Source organism: Battus philenor, unplaced genomic scaffold (genome assembly GCF_028537555.1).
Source record: "Battus philenor isolate CCGP_79_NKW_IND1 unplaced genomic scaffold, ilBatPhil1.0.hap1 SCAF_1, whole genome shotgun sequence".
Lineage (NCBI taxonomy): Eukaryota > Metazoa > Arthropoda > Insecta > Lepidoptera > Papilionidae > Battus > Battus philenor.
In genome coordinates, this window is record NW_027181661.1 from 3,101,864 (window position 1) to 3,120,540 (window position 18,677).

The following is an 18,677-nucleotide window of genomic DNA, read 5'->3' on the forward strand; positions in this document are numbered from 1 at the left end:
TAAGTAAATATAAAAAATGCCGCCCCTAGGTAAGTGCCGCCCGGTGCGGACCGCACCCACCGGCCCCCCCCCCCCCCTAGGTACGCCACTGGATATATGTCTAAATACCCCACTGTATTACTCGTATATTACACTGAAAATAGATCTTCTTGAGAAGTTTTCAATAGGACCTGTTGGAAGAGTTAAACAAAAATCTCATTGGTTGGTCATAACACCGTAAGGATGTGTTTACATTGGCAGCAAAAAGCAGCTAAAAAACGGTACCACAAAAAAGCTTGGTAGAGTTATATGATTATAATAATTTCTAATTTAAAATTTCATAATGTTTTTATTAAAATTATTTTGAACAATTGTACAAACCTTCAGTGTTAACAATGTACGAGTATATATATATATATATATATATATATATATATATATATATATATATACATAAACGTCATATGCGATACACAGACTCCAAGATTACAAATCAAAGCCTGTATATACCTATATTGGAAAACTATAGTTGTGAAATGATTAAACTTTGTTGTTTGTTAGTGTATATCATACGGAATTACGAATTACAACCTGTATTAATCAATGCATGCTTATGTGAATGTTTCTGTGTATATCTTAGTTAATTAATAAATTTATAATTTATGTTTAGCATACACAGATAGCGCGCTGAACAGACGCCGATATGGTCTTCCAGAATGAAGACCGCGGACTAAAAAGTCTAGCGTACGAAGACTTTGTAAGCTGTTGGAAAACGCTTGTTGCTGGCCGTTATCAACTGCTACGATTATAAATCCACGGAAGAGACGTTCTACAGCTGAAATGGTGATTAAAATAACTGTAGAAAGATCCTATTATAACTACATATGCACCTATCTCGTATTAATTTTTACAATTAGCTTAATCATTCAATAGTATTAATATTTATAACGTTAATTATGTTAATATATCAATTTTGTACATACATTATACATTACATAGACTCGTACATTGTTAACATTGAAATTTTGTAGAATTGTCTGAATTCAAAATAATGTTATTAAAAACATTATGAAATTTTAATTTTTATATATATACGAGTATATATAAATATATAGGGAGAGAGAGATAGAGAACATATATACATAGGGAGAGAGAGACAGAGAAAAGTGATAGTCCAACGATAGAAAAAATGTTTCAATGAAACTTGCGAGCGTGGGTTGCGGGTTTTATTCCCGAGACGCAATCCTATATATTTCACACTTTATGCTTTAATAAATGTTCACAAGTTTCTAAAGTTTGGACAGCAGCGTCCTCTGCATACCATAATACCACACTGCGATTTCCAATCCGTTTGCCAAGCGTGCCGAATATGTTTTGTTTGTATATATATGTATATGTATATATATATATATATATATATATAATATATATATATATATATATATATATTTATTTGGGGAAGGGAAAGAGAAAGTAATAACATGGCGATGGCGATCTTTGGGAGAGGCCGTCTTTCGGTGAACATGATGATGATGAAAGCAGTTCTATTCGCGTTTATTATTCTTTCTATGCATTTCAAATTTTTCATCTGACTATAATATTAAAAGCTTACATATTTTGCGATGCTATGTTTTTGAGCTTGAAATTCGGTCAGATGCATTTTGGATACTACAGCAAGCATTCACTCATTTCCTGTGAGTCATGTGTGATAAATGATTCAAATGACCATCGCTGTCCCACTCCAACACAGTTACAAACGAATGTAAAGCAACACACACGGTCTCGTTTCGCACCTACCGAACATTTTTCATAGTACCGGTGTATAATGATGTATTGGTGTGATTTATGTTAATACGGTACAATACGATCTAGACGCAATAAATTTTAGTTTTCCATTTTGTTACTTGTGCATGTCGAAATGTGAGACAGTGGCGCCATACACGGCCACTTGCAGAACTAATGTGATTTCTCGCTCAAAATGTTTTCTTATCAACTTGGATGTATAGCACAATTTTAATTAAACCTGTTCCTTTATTTTAGAACTAGACTTTCTCTACTGCTCGAATTGCATTTGCAGATTTCGCTGGTTCAAAGAGGCAGAGCGCTGAGGGCGCTTAGACCTCTTTTAAGGTAGTGAAACCCTGAGAAAGCCCTCGCTCGAGCCATTACCTACTTCTATTCCAAAGGATTGGAAGTCCGAGGTCTTATATCGCTTCTGTGGATTGTCTTTGAAATGACCAATGACTAGATTTAAGGACCTTCTAGAGGGAACTTCGGCTTAGACTGCCATTCGTCAATTATTATAGGAACAAGAGTCCTGAAGTGAACATTTTTGGAATCTTGCATCTTCTATCATAAACAAAAAAGAAGGTTTCTTAGTGCCTATGAATAGTCCAGTACTACAACATTTACCTAATATCAAGCGGATGGAAAGTTTGCATGGTTTTTAGCTTTACTGAACCGACCAATAATGATTATAGGATATGATATACATGTGCTGACTTTTGTCACTAATATAAGGGTTATTCACTCCTTGATATCAAACACTCCACGAAACTGTCACTGAAGTCGGATAATACCAACTCTCTGCTCAGTTCACTATTTGATAGCTTCTATAGAGCTTCACCATGGCCTCGTTGGTTCGGTTTATTTAACATTGTGCAGTAGTAAGTTTTTCTTTGCGTTATTTGATTTATTTTATCATTTATCCATTTTAAAATAATGACCAGTGCATTTATTACATACTGCAGATCCCAAAATATTGAAAGCGTTTTTTTAATTACATCGTATTGTTCTGGATTCGAAGTCCATTTTCCCATATAAAATATTTTGCTTTCTTTCTTTTTCTTCAGTACTTCGATCACATTTTTCGTAAGAATACTACATGGAAGGCATGATCTTTATTTCATAAGATAAGATATTACAGAGGATTCATTGTGCCTGTTAGTAGTGCGCTACAAAGATTTTCGACCAAGCTGACAGTTTCAAAATATACATTTGGCTTCATACCTACGTTATGTAATAGTATTACTTCCATATTTAATGATTTTTAATGGAATCAGGCTTTACCTCGCGGAAGTTCATCCTAAGTAAGAAAAGGACCAATATTTAGCCACTTCCGCACATGCAGTGGTAGTCGTGCACCACTAAGTGGTAGTGGTGCACCACCAACAAAGTGCACCGCCCGCCCGCCCGCTGATAAATGCGTATGCGGCAAACAATGCTAATCACACAACCGCCACCGCTAAATTACTCAACACATGTTTCACCCCTCCACGGGGCATCTTCAGGAGTTATGTTACACCGATTAGTGCCAAACACAGAGATTAAGAAGTATTACTTCCATCTTATTCCACTATATTCTTTTATCATAAAATACTATATTAGCGCCAAAAGGTCGAGTAAAAAGAGAAAATTGTAAACATTCACATAACAATGACAGATTCCATATAGAATAATGTATATTTTTTAATTGTATTAGTATTTTTTTTCGTCTCACTTCGTGAACCTTTTCTTGTGAGAGGAGTAACTCTATCTTCTTGGTATTGCCGAGTATCGTTTATTCGTCGTCACGTTTTGAAACCTTCAGTTTTCCTTAAATTTTCCTAAGCCAAATCGTACAGTTGTTTAGCCCACGTTTCAGTAGTTTGTTGCGACATCAACTCTTACAAAGTTTTCATAGCTCTGTAACTTTTCGTTTACATTTGCGAAACGTTTAAAAGCTAAACAAAAATATTTATAAACAACAAACCTAATTATACAAATATTAGTTTAAAGTTGGGTGTTGTAATTAGGCCACGAGGACGGAAAAATCGGAAGTCTTACAGTTTATTTCCATTAAAAACAATGCCTTATTGCTACTATTTTAGTAACAGTTTTCGCAATGGTAGAAAAAGATTATTGCGCAGCAAATAATTTACAAGACATTTATTTACTGTTGTTTTTTTATGTATTTAACGATTTATATATAATAATTGAGTTGAGCAGGTAAGAAAAGGACTAATATATAGCTACTTTCGCTATGTAACAGTAGTCTTGCAACGAAGCCCGCCGAAAAATGCGCATGCGGTAATGCGAATTACACAACTACCATCGTTAATTCACTCAATTCACTTTATCGGCGGGCTGGCGGGTGGTGCACTCCACTGCACGACTACTGCTGCATGTCAGAAGTAGCTATATATTGGTCCTTTTCTAACCTAGGATGGACTTCCGCAAAATAACGCCTGAATCCATTAGATACATCTCTTCTACATCTCTTTCTAGAAAAAAAAACCCGTAGGTCGAAGAATCGATCGTCAAAGTAGCATTACAAGAGGCACAAGCAAACGGCGGTCGCTAGGGTCAAAAGGTTCTCGAGTGACCACGGGCCAGGCCCTTTACTAGGGGGACCGGCAACATAGTCAAAGTCGCTGGTAGCGGTGATAGTTGACACTGTAATGACGTAGGTCTTATTGCAAACTACATGTTTTATTTTATTGCACCTTATACTATGTTCTTTCGCTCATAACTTATATTTAATTCAAGTGATTTTTTTAATAATTCATAATTTCGACTACCTAAAAGTTCGTATTCCTTAATTCTGAAAGCTATTAGCGCTCTCGATACTGCTATAATCCGAATTTTAAGTTTAAAAAGCATTTAATATTTCGTATATTGTGAATAAGTATTTCTTTACATACCGGTCATTATATTGTAACCAAAAACTCGCGTAGTACAGTGGTAAATATTATCTTTATACGTGAAGACTGTATTGATTCAGCACAAGCGTGCCCGACAGTGGGATTGTTTTTAAATTGGTTCTGAGACAACGAAAAATATATCCTGAAGCGACATTGAAGAGCGTGTTAAGAGATCACACTGAAAAACGCCGCTTCACTGGTACAATAAGTAAGCTCAATGAGCCTATAGCGAACCCATAGATGTTGTTACATCATGTATTTTAGTGGCAAATGCCCGGTGAACTGCAGCTTAAACCTGCGTTTTCATGAGCTTAATTCGATAGATACTTCGGAAAAGATCTAGTATGTTTTCACTTACAACTTTATTATGATTGAACGATATATTTATTACACGATATTTCGGCTAGAATGCAGTGTGTAAGCGGCCAGTGTTGACAAAATCTTCTGCCATTCCTCCCCCATATACGTAAGCCGTAACCCACATTATCTATACGTAATGAATAACTATCTAACTCTATGTACAACGGTTTCTGTCGGTTTATATTAGTACCTAAGAAATATTTCACAGTTGAAACATTGTAAAAATATATCTTTTACTTTATAATTCTGCTTTGCACTGTAAGAAATATATTGCCTTTGCGCAATGTTCTTCGACTTAAAAGGTCACGTACATTGCCACATAAAGCTTCAGGTATAAACTTTTCAACTATGTAAACAGAATCAATTACTGTATTATCTCCTTCTTATATTGCTCGTATATTTTAGAAACTTAGAGATCTATGTCTAGATAATCGGCCAATTTACAAATACGTCACCATAGGAATGGATAACATTACAATGAAACAAATGTGTATTTACTTCTATGAATAGTCCAAGCATTTATCTTCTTTGCTAAGCACTTTTGATACTCCAAAACCGTGATGTAATATACATTTAAAGTAATAAATTTATAAATTTGAATTTGCTTACATGTTACTACAAGAATTAGGATGTACATGGATACACATTACAAAATCTTCATTTCTCACATGAGTTTTATTATAGTTGTCTAGGTTTAGCTTCAAAAAGATATATCATCGAAAACTGCATGTAACAAGGTTGATTTTTTTGTCTTTTATTAAATGGATGATAGTCTCTGTTTTAGGCGGAAATTGTTTATATTCTTTTGAATAGGTGATATAATTATGAGCGCATTGTGTTGCGACCACTAGTGTATCTAATTTATTAAATAATTTTCTTACAATATTCAAAAGCCACGTTTCAAACCCGTTTTCTCATACCCAAGCTCTTGCTTTTGCGTATGCTAATCTGCACGTCATCAACAAAGTCCAGGTTGTACAAAACAGGTTCATAAGAAGGGCCACGGGCGCGGCATGGAAATAAAAGCCTACATGTAGCCCAGTACATTGTTTATTGGTGGCGCTACCTACAAAACTATCACACCAGGTACGTTCAAACGCCGGAATATCCTGAGAACTAGACAAATGAGGCGACTACAATAACATAAGCTTACACTACACACTGACATCGCCACCATTACATAACAGATCTCATAATAAACGAGAGCAGAAAGTGTATCATAAAAGATGCTCAAAGCGAAAAGTCCGAAGTCACCACGTCGGAGTTCGGCTCTCTTAGACGCTCATATATCAGCAATATTATCGACAAGTGACAGCCGAAACCGAGATCTTCTCTTGCCCCCTTGAGTCTAGTCATTCCATGGAGCGTTCGTCGAAGCGATGTAAGAGTTTGGCGGCCTCCTATTCTGATGAAATTTTAGCAAGTATTGACCCTAGCCAAAGCTCTGTGAGATTCCTCGACCTTCGCTACCTTAAAAGAAGTTTTAGGCTTATACATCCTCTGTTCTCTAAGAGCTCGGCAGTCGCTCCACGGAGCTTGCTTCTTTACAATATATATTAGAAGCATACTACAGACATATATTGGAGTGCGAGGAAAGAATATTCAAGTGTCGAGTACAAAATACATTTTTAAATTTTTTTAAGATACTATTGAGGAAGTTAAGTACAAAAGAGTAACGAAAAATTAGGTAACAATGTGGTAGTAAATCTATAGCTGAAAAGATGATGTTCAAAATAAAAAAACAACAACAGCAAAGGATTTATTGCGTTTATTTAAAAATGAATTTTATCGTTTTCCAAACTTATTGGTTCGGCAACAGCTGTTAAAGAAAGAAAAAGAAAAGAAAGCAGAAAAACCTTCCTCTACTTCTACAGAACAGTAGCCAAAACTGTAATAAATAGGAACAAATGATATGATAAAAAGTGCAATACAAAAATGTATATTAGAACTAATTATAATAGAAATAAATTAAATAAGTAAACACTAATATTGAAAATAAGAGAAAAAGGAGACCTTTGATATATAGGTATAAGATATTAAATTAACTAAAAAAGCTGTGATATATATAAATTGTATAAATAAACTAAACTGCAGTTGTTTAGGATGAACGAAAGTATATTAGAGCGGAAGATAAAAATTGACTGAATTATGGAATGGAAAACAGAATCAACAAATATCTATATTGTGAAGAATGGAATAATAGTATGAAAATCTTAAAAGGAAGTGAAAAATTTAATAAAGAAAGTAAATCTTTGTTCCCAATGAAATAGGGGGTGGAACGAGAGATCCACAATAGCGGGGGCGAAAAAAAAGAAATAAGACATAAAATAAAATAAAATTGTAAATTAATAAAGTATTACCATAATAAAAAACGTTGCGATCAAATCCGTTTATTGACGTGGTAATTTATAGCTTATCAATGTTTCAACATTTTACATATTTCAAAGACATAACAATAGTTGAAAATTATTCAAATATATATATATATATATATATATATATATATATATATGTGTATATATATATATATATATAACATATAAAATAATAAAATTAATTTATCTCATAAATAATTAATTATTTCATTTATTTATTGAATTATTTATTTATTTATTTACAGGATCGTCGAAAAATAACAGAAATAATAATCACTGTACATTATTTACGTAATTCGGAAAAAAAAAGGGGTCAAATCTCCTACAGCAGTCAGTGCCAACTTTGTTTAGTCACGCGTGTATATATTGTGTACACAATGTACATGCAGGTTCGGTGTTACTAATCAACAATCACAGAATGGGAGGACTACTTGGAAGATTTAGAGTAGTTCTTCCTACCTGCGTACTACCTTACTGTGTAGGAACGGACCCCGACGAACCTTATTGTGACGTTGTATATGTACACAACGGAGACGGAAACTTTGATAGCGCGATTCAGGACTATTTTTTACTGACTACCTACTAAACTAACAATCGAAATAACACGGCTTAGTCTAAAAAAATAAATAAAGGGTATTTATAAAAAAAAACTTTTATACAATCCTACAACTATTTGTGTTACATTAACTTTTAACGGAAACTAATAAAACGTGTTGTTTCAAGTTAAAGAAAATACTGGGATTGTTAGACGTGTTTTATATCCAAATGTAACAGGAGCGTGATGCTATATAACACTTTGCACTTCAAAAGCTTGGCTAGCTTGATATGAGATTATTCTTTAGGTATTAATTTACCTAAAGAATAATCCACTTGCCAATGGACAAAGTCCTCTGTCGCGTTACTCCACAGTGAAGACCTGCAGCCTGGTCTGGTTACTCTGCGATGCTAATATCAATGTTCTCACTTATCCACGTATGGTAATTCTTAAGGGTTAAAGCAGTCAACTTCATCACCCTCATCATCTGACGGTAGACGACCATTGCAAATAGGACTCTAAAAGATGACCGGTCTTCCGCTGCCAGCATCTAGGTACTTCCCGCGACCTTGAAATGTGTGTCGGTGTTTAGTCGATTTATGTAAACACAATTTTAACGTGTTATGTTTACTATTGTAAACATCGACTTTGTGATTAATCCGTTAATTTATTTCTATTATGTATTAATAAATAAAAACCATAAATAAAATAATTAAAATAATTTATTACTTCTATAATTCCGTAGTTCATTTTATTACTTATTAAATAGTTTTTTTATATGTTTATTTACAAGATCATTGATATGTTTATAAACAAGATCAAATACAAAATAAGTATAAGAGCTTAATGTTATTACAGTTACAAGTGACCGCAGAGTGCAAAGAAACATATTAAAATAATAACAAGTACATTATCAGTACAGACATTAAATCACACATTAAATGATTTAATCTTTTTATCACTCTAAAATACGTTCCATTTCATTTTGGACAAGACGAACAAAAATAAATTTAGTATCTGATATGATATTCCATAACGTTTTTTATCATGATAATTTCTGCCGTGGAGCATTTACTAATGGACATAGATGTTCAAAAGGACCAGGTGGAACAACCTGCTTTCAGCGTCTTCTGGCAACCTGAACAAGTTCTTCTGTCCAATATATGTTTGAACGTTCCACGCTGAGCTTGTTAGTATGTGATCTCCACTCCAGAACCTCAAAGCCATGACGTTTGATTGTAACAAATTATCATCAGAGCTACAAGCACACGTTATCTATATTACCGTAATCATTACGTTTCATTTTAATCAATTATAAATTATTTTCAAAAGAAACAATTTTATTCTAATAAATCCCATTAATAATAATAAAAAAATATTTTAACGTTCTCTGTTTACATTCGTTTCGGTCATAAAAAATATCATTTTTACAACACAATTGTTATGCAATTGACATCTCAGTTATTTGCGGTCCGAACAATTACTGCAACAATAAGAATCCTCGCTTCAATTCTCAAGCTTTATTGGTGTAATAGATATTTTTTTTACTTTGTACAGGACATCTGTTCACGCTAATATCCTACGTCCAGAAATTTCTGAAACTTTCAATAGGTCAATATATTTGGAGGCACGATTTCTCTTACGGAATTATATCACTATTTTTAGTACAATAAAGTTTAAAAATTAAATATTTACGAATTGCTACTCTCCAATACTTTTCGATAACTTCCACGAAAATAATTTCAATAGTTTGACTAAAATTATCGCATAAGCCATTTGGCAAGATTATTAAAAAAAGAATACCGTATAAGTTCACCTGAAAACAAAAGGTGGTAAACTATCAAATTTGGCATACCCAGACACTATTAGTGTGACCAATTGTTTTGATCTTACAAAGGAGTTTCACTACAAGTAGCTAAATTCCTGTGTGCATTCGTAGTTATTTTTACTAATAAAATAACTTTGTAAATGAAACTGTAATAATAGAGAAAGAATATACATATATGAGTAACTATTATCTTTCCCCGTCCTTATTACACATGCTTATTCTTTCTTCTAGAGTAATTATTGCCTGATTCTCGCAGTTCTTCTGTGTTGATGTGAAATGAATAACACAATTTTGAGAATTTCGCAATATTCCCTAGTACTCGATGAACTTTTTGCAAAAGTGTTAATTTTTACAAGTTTGTCAAATTTTAATAATAAATGTTACAGAAATTTAAAACAAAGTTGTTCAATTAATCTTCTAGGTCTAATTCTACTTTTATTATAAATATATAACAGTACACGTCTTTGTTTTTTTTTTTTAATTCATAAGCTAATGATCCTTAGAGAGATTTTTTTTAATAAAAATTTGGTTTTCCCTCTTGCCCTCTTTTTTTAATTTATAAAATAACATATTATTTATACACCAAATATTAAATAATTATATAAAAATAGTGATAGACGCATGATAGATACAATAAATAAAAACAAACTCCTAAACTTCTTCAAAAATTAACAAATGCTTCATGGATACGCACTGTATGCAATAAAATTCTACAATACATTTAAGACCTTCCCATTCTTGTTTTTAAATATAAAATTTAAAGTATAGAATTCAATAAATCTCATAATTTTTAAGAGTTTTTAGCTGATCGAAATATGTAGAATTTGTTTTGTTGACTCTTTTGCATAGTTCATATTATAAATCCAACATTATTAAATTTCATTAAATAAATACATTTAAAACACTTTTAAGTTAAACGATTTTTTGATACCCATATTGTGGTGGTTGTGGAAAAATATCTACCTTGTCCGCCATATTGGAACGGCGTCCATCTTGAATTTTAAATTTTGACATAATCATCGTATTTTACTAGTGTAGCCCTTTCATTTGATACCCATATTAAGGGGGTTAAGGAAAAATATGTAATCCGCTATTTTGTATCGGCGGCCATCTTAGATTTATAATGTTATTGATTTTATTATATTGTATTGTTATCTAAATTTAATGTGTGTACCAAATTTCAGATCAATCTGACAACGGGAAGGTGCTTAAATTTCAATTTCTAATTTTGACAAAATAAACAAATTCCGTACGGGTCGAATTGAATAAAACCGTTTAAAAAGATCAAAAGTTTCTAGCCGACTCTTCCCAACTAATCAATGTTCCGTGCAGGTAGCTTACTACCTATAATGTCAAAATAATTGACGATTCATGTTTATGCCTACTTGAATAAAGATATTTTTAATTTGAACTGATATTACAAAAAAATATTGAAACTTCGGGGACTTCTTCGGGGAAGTCTTCATCGAACTGAAAGTTCACAAAGCTCCGTCAACCGGAATAAAATTCAAACAATGTCTACCTGATTTCGTTTGCATTATTTTGCAATAAAAGTTCGTTTAATATGTGTATAGCTAGATTGTTAGAATTTCCTGGCAACTAAAATTTGTTTTATACATTGATTTTTGATTATTTTTAAGTTTGATCATTTTATTGTATATTTGTAAATAACTATAATACAATACAACATACTTAATAAGTACAATACAATAGTATAAAAAGTAAATCTTCATTCGTTCAGAGCCATGTCGGAGATATGAACGCCCACCACCATAGTTTAAAGGCTAAGTGTTGATTCGTTTATATAAAAGGAACTTGTATAAAAATATTCTCATTATTATATCATATTATTATAATTAAGAAAAAAGTTTGCTATTAGGCAGTACGTTTTATAGGTAGTGATATATATTGATCATAATAATGTCTTGTGCACACCTCGTAAGGGGACAGCCTAGGCTGCGCATGCCTGTCTGTGGTCTCCGATCCAGAACCTTACCCTTGTGGCCATCTATTCCTTGAGCTTCGTGGCCTGCTTACTCCTCGATTGCCAATCTGGTGGGTAATGTCGGTTATGCTATTTTTAAATTATTTATCTGTGTTTTATACATTGTTTTGTTATTATTCTGAACTGTACTTATACCATATTCGTTGAACGGAAATTTTTGTATATATATATATATATATATATATATAAATTATTTATATATATGTATGTGTATATATATATACATACATATATATATATATATATATATATATATATATATATATATATATATATATAACAGAAATTATAATTTCGATGCTACATTTACATTTTCGAGACAAAAAGTGGGTCAAAGCTCCTACAGTAGTGGTGCGGGTATGTGGTATGGCGGGAGACCAGTACCCAATGTACGGCTCCAATGTCTATATAAGTCGCTGTCGTTCGTTAGGCAAGTTCATTATCTCAGTCATATTTAGATGCGAATGTTTGGAAGATTTAGAGTAGCTCTGCCTTCTTGTCTACTACCTTACTCTGTAGGTACGGACCCGACAAACCTTATTAAGATGTTGCATATACACTCAACGCGGACAAAAACTTTGATAGCGTGATTCAGGACCATTTTTCTATAACTACCGCCACTTGATCGACCGAAAAAATCTGTGCGGTAGTTTTGTATACAGTACAAGTGAATATACAATCTCAATATATATCTTGTTTGATAACTTAAGACAATGTCATTTTCTTTGCTATCAAAAAAGAAAGAACACGTGCTCGGGTGGTAAGTCATCTCTGCCCGCTAATCGCGTATATTGGTAGTCCCGACGTGATCAACGACCCTATTCGAGCAACACATATTTTTACAATGAAAAACAACACACGAAATTTGTGAGCACAGAAAGAATATAACATTAAAGCTCTAATCAAACTCAATCCTTAAACTAAATACGACTGAAAATCCGGTATCACAAAGATTATGCAAAATTTTATTCACGCGTTCGCTTGCCTAATTCCATAGATTTAGAGGATTAGGTTCATATTCAAGACCAAACGCTCACACGAAGCGCTTCGTTTCATCAACTATAGCACATTTGTAGACAATGATATACACATAAATATGTTTGTCATTTTTATTAAATCCTTTTAAAAAAGTCACTTCCAACGTATATAAATATTTAGTCTCAAGAATTATTATATATACATGACGCAGTTGGTTACAATATAGCTCAGCTGATTATCCAACTAAGGTAACAGTGTGCAGGCTACATACACCTCGCGTAAAACTGCTGCGGCCATTTAAGATTCTGGATTCAATCCATCCACAAGGACAGGAGACCTTGTTAATGTCGTTGAACATTGGATGCAGGCCGCTTCAAGGAAGTATCGTTGGAAATCTATAGGGGATGCCCATGTCGAACAGTTGACATCCTATAGCTAAAATGGTAAAAATAATTATGACTAAGATTTACAATTTTTGCGATTACTTAGCAATAATTACTAATATACATATATATATATATATATATATATATATATATATATATATATATATATATACATATATATTTATATATGTGTGTGTGTGTGTGTGTGTGTGTGTATATATATATATAATATTTATTTATATATTTACATATATAAATATTAGTAGTAATATTGGCGATGAATTGTTCATCATTGCTGCCGGTTGAATAAATTATATTTTTCTTCTTTAACTTATGCTACGAAATCTTTTTTAAAATTGCAATGCTTTTAAATTAAATCGTTGGTCGGATCGGTGATCGTTACAGATTTTCAGTCTTGATCAGAGAGACATCCTAACAAAGTTAATTCAAATATAATTTCGGTATAATTGTTATTGTATATTTATTAACAAAATATAACGATTTTGTTTAAAATAAGTTGATATTTATGCCATCTTGTGACAAAATTAGGAACTTCTTCAAAATACATTTATAACGATATTCATTGTATAGTGTATAACATAAATTAAAGGTGTCACTAATATAAATTTTTACGGGGGTTGGTTAATTTAGTTTGTAATTAAAACGAAAACAAGAACTATCTTTCTAATGCGGTGTTATTAGAGATGACGAAATATGTCTTTAAATTTACACGTTCTTGGAATATTCACTTCGCAATCTTTATTTTGCCCTCAAATAAAAAAATAATGTTTAAATCATGAGCTTCAAGCCTTATATTGCTTTTATAAGCAACTACCTAGGTCGTGCCACTCCATAAAAATAATTGTTCTAATGTTAAATCAACTCTTTTTAAATTTTATGTACAATAGATTCATCAATTTTATTTCCATGTTCCTATTACATATTCAGTGATTATCTTTCATCTCGTTAATTTTTTCACCTTTTTCTTATCAGTCAGTATTGGCTCTAAACCAGCCCGCAGCTCCCAAGGCCACGGCATCTCAAGGCTCTCGTGACACCTATGAGGTTCTCACACATCATTATCATTACATCAGCCGATAGACTCCCGCTGCAAGGCATAGGTCAGAAGCATCCGCTGTGTGTGGACGTGAAAAACTTTTTGAAATAATAAAAAAATGTTTGATTAAAATGAGGACAGAAAAATTTACAATTAAAAGAAATTTATTTGAATCGGACAATGTGCAAAATTTTGTTGATTATGATTGACGTAGGCGAGCCAAAAAGGGTCAAATCTTCTACAGCAGTGGGAGCGCATTGCTATGCGAAAAGTACCGCCTGCCTGGGCTGGGTATCACATTTATAATTGGAGGATTTAGAGCAGCTCCTCCTTCTCGTCTACTACTTTCCCGTGTAGAATCGGACCCCGCCGTACCTTATCATTAACTTGTATATGTACTCAACGGAGACAGAAACTTTAATAGCGCGATTCAGGACGTTCTTGACACAACTACCTTCAATTCGGTACGCCGAAGAAACCTACCGCGTGAAATTACCCGCTGTATTGGTTTATATTTGGCAACATGTGCACACTGACACTGACATTACTGACATTACACTCTGTACACTGACATTACTATACGAGTGATGCAGTGTACATGACGTAAATCTTATTTTGTGAACAATCGTTGATAATTATTTATCCACTTATAATTATAAGTATTTACTTTTTTATGTACTATATCTATTTATTTAACATATTTTGCTGCTACAAAATGAAGTCTTAAGTTTTTTAAGGTTGGCAGTAAGAAAATGCAACTAAGAATGTCGGCCTGCAACATGTTTTTGAGCAAACTTTAAATAATAAATTATAGTTTTAATTATTTCACAGGCGCCGCGCTGTTCTTCCTCTCCTCTTGCTTAAACTGCCCTATGTAATAATTATAATGTTTAATTTATTATTTCAATTGTTAAATAAATATTGCCATGTCGTATAGCATATGTGTATGAATTCGTAATATAAAATGATTTGTCTACGAGATAGAGTTACGAGTTAGAAGATCCGTAGACAAAAAAAAAAACTGACCGAATACTCCAGCGGTTCGGTAAGTTGAGGTGGCAGTTGGAAGGCGATGAGGCGCATACAACATTTGGCTGCTGGATCAGTGGCTACGAATTGGCAAACGCACAGAAGGACTTCTAAGTGGACAGACAAAATTTTAACTCAGTTTTTATGGTCCCGTTGGGGCCCCTGGTCACACCCGTCATAAGTGGACAGGGTGCTTTATTTACGTTATACATTTTTTTACATATATTTATTAAATTACCATACTTTACGTTCGTTCTTCTCAATGTCTTCCATTCTTTTCTCTAAAGTCTTTCACAATATCTCTCATTCATTTCCATACTTTCCTTCTACACATCGCCCTTCTTCCTTAGCCTTTTCTCCAGGGCTCTACAACTTTACAGTTGTAATTTTTATTACTTTATTCTTTAGGTTTGATGCTGTTGTTTAACAATATACTTTTAATTCATATTTAGTTTCTTACCGTCTATATCGTAATTAATTAACATTTTTAATATCACAGCTATTTCATTTCTCTTGTTCATTATTTTCATTATTCTTGTTCCTTTTTATTCATTTATTGCTTTTTATTTTTTTCCTATAACCTTTTTGCAAAACTCCAAACCCGACAACAACCGGTCTTATTGGAAATCTACAACTGAGGGACATATCCAGTTGACACTCTTCTTATATTTATAAAAACAACACATATAAATCACTAGGTAGGTAGGTTATGTCCGCGGATAAATCCGCGGTAGGTTTCTTCGGCCTACTAAATTGAAGGTAGTTGTGTCGAGGACGTCCTGAATCGCGCTATTAAAGTTTCTGTCTCCGTTGAGTACATATGCAACATCTCAATAAGGTTCGTCGGGGTCCGTTCCTACACAGTAAGGTAGTAGGCAATGAGGAAGAGCTACCCTAAGTCTTCCAATTCTGTCATTGTTGTGACACCAGTACCGCCTGTACCTTGTGTACATAATATATACATACACGCTCGACAACACAAACTTTGAACTGACTGCTGTAGGAGATTTGACCCCTTTTTTGTATCGAAAACGTAAATAACGCAATGCGATTACAATTCGTGTAATATTTCCGTTTGTGTTCGCGCAGGACACGTGCCGTCCTTGCAAGCGATCAACTCGGCACCATCCGTAGACCAAAGGTCATACCGAATACACTCTTGCGCAGTGCGTATACTAATACTTTTGCATACATTGTCATTTGTTATCAGTTTATTTACAACAACATGTTTGTATATGTCGCTAATAGGTAAATATCTATATATAAATAAATAAATATTGCGCTGCTATTTATTGAATATTCATTAAGGTCGCTTAACGCTTAAGCATATTTATTGATAGTCCTGGCCAAAATCCCCTCTCAGAGGCCATTAGAACACTATCAATCTACAGAGGGAAAACACAGCTATGTGTTAAGTATAGATCTTAATAATCATAACATAGTAAAATTTAAAAGTAAAAGTAGAAAAACATAGGTGTATCTAATGTGTGTTGTTTTTATAATTATTTAAAATTTGTTACTATTATTTTCATCGTCGTCATGTCAGCCGAAGAGTGTCAACTGGATATATCCCCCAGTCGTAGACTTCCAATAGGGCCTGTTGTTGTCGGGTTTGGAGTTTTGTAAAAATAAAAAAGCAATAAATGAATAAAGAACAAGAATAATGAAAATAATGAATAAGAGAAATGAAATAGCTGTGATATTAGAAATGTTAATTAAGTACGATATAGACGTTAAGAAAATAAATATGAATTAGAAATATATTGTTAAACAACAGCATCAAAGCTAAAGAATGAAGAAATAAAAATTCCAAATGTAAAATTGTAGAACTCTGGAGTAAAGGTGAAGGAAGAAGGGCGATGTGTAGAAGGAAAGTATGGAAATGAATGAGAGATATTGTGAAAGACTTTAGAGAAAAGAATGGAAGACATTGAGAAGAACGAAAGAAAAGTATGGTAATTAAATAAATATATGTAAAAAAATGTATAACGTAAATAAAGCACCCTGTCCACTTATGACGGGTGTGACCAGGGGCCCCAACGGGACCATAAAAACCGAGTTAAAATTTTGTCTGTCCACTTAGAAGTCCTTCTGTGCGTTTGCCAATTCGTAGCCACTGATCCAGCAGCCAAATGTTGTACACGCCTCGTCGCCTTCCAACTGCCACCTCAACTTACCGAACCACTGGGGTATTCGGTCAGTTTTTTTTTTGTCTACGGATCTTCTAACTCGTAACTCTATCTCGTAGACAAATTATTTTATATTACGAATTCATACGAATACGCTTTACGACATGGCAATATTTATTTAACAGTTGAAATAATAAATTAAACATTATAATTACTACATACAGCAGTTTAAGCAAGATGCGAGGAAGAACAGCGCAGCGCCTGTGTAATAATTAAAACTATAATTTATTATTTAAAGTTTGCGCAAAAACATGTTGCAGGCCGACATTCTTAGTTGCACTTTCTTACTGCCAACCTTAAAAAACTTAAGACTTCATTTTGTAGCAGCAAAATATGTTAAATAAATAGATTTAGTACATAATAAAGAAAATACTCATAAATATATGTAGATAAATAATTAACAAGGATTGCTCTCAAAATAAGATTTACATCTTGTACACTGCATCACTCGTATAGTAATGTCAGTGTACAGAGTGTAATGTCAGTAATGTCAGTGTCAGTGTGCACATGTTGCCAAATAAATATAAAACAATAGCGGCGGGTAATTTTACGCGGTAGGTTTCTTCGGCCTACCTAATTGAAGGTAGTTGTGTCGAGGACGTCCTGAATCGCGCTATTAAAGTTTCTGTCTCCGTTGAGTACATATACAAGTTAATGATAAGGTACGGCAGGGTCCGATTCTACACGGGAAAGTAGTAGACGAGAAGGAGGAGCTGCTCTAAATCCTCCAATTATAAATGTAATACCCAGCCAAGGCAGGCGGTACTTTTCGCATAGCAATGCGCTCACACCGCTGTAGAAGATTTGACCCTTTTTGTCTCGCCTACGTCAATACATAATTAACAAAAGTTTGCACATAGTCCAAACCAGACAATTTTTTAAATTTTTTTATTCGTTTTGATTAAAAATATATACATACTACTTTCTACTTTATAGGAAATATTATAATCTTAAAATTAAGGACAAAAGAACTTTCGAATATGTGAAAAACATATAATCATTAAAAAAAGATTTGAACGAACTCGTAATAATAAAAATTAAATTTAAAAATCTTTAAATTTAATTCATTAAAAAACGGAAGGTTCTCTCACCTCACTAGGATAAGTGATTTGGGCCTCCTTTAATGTAATTTTTTTGCAGATAAAATAACAAGTAACATCCTATATTTAGCCAGAAATTATGCATTTACTAATTTATTTACGCCTTCAGATGTCAGTAGTATATAAGGAGTTATTTCGACATCGAAAACATCATCAATCAAAAAAGAAACAGAA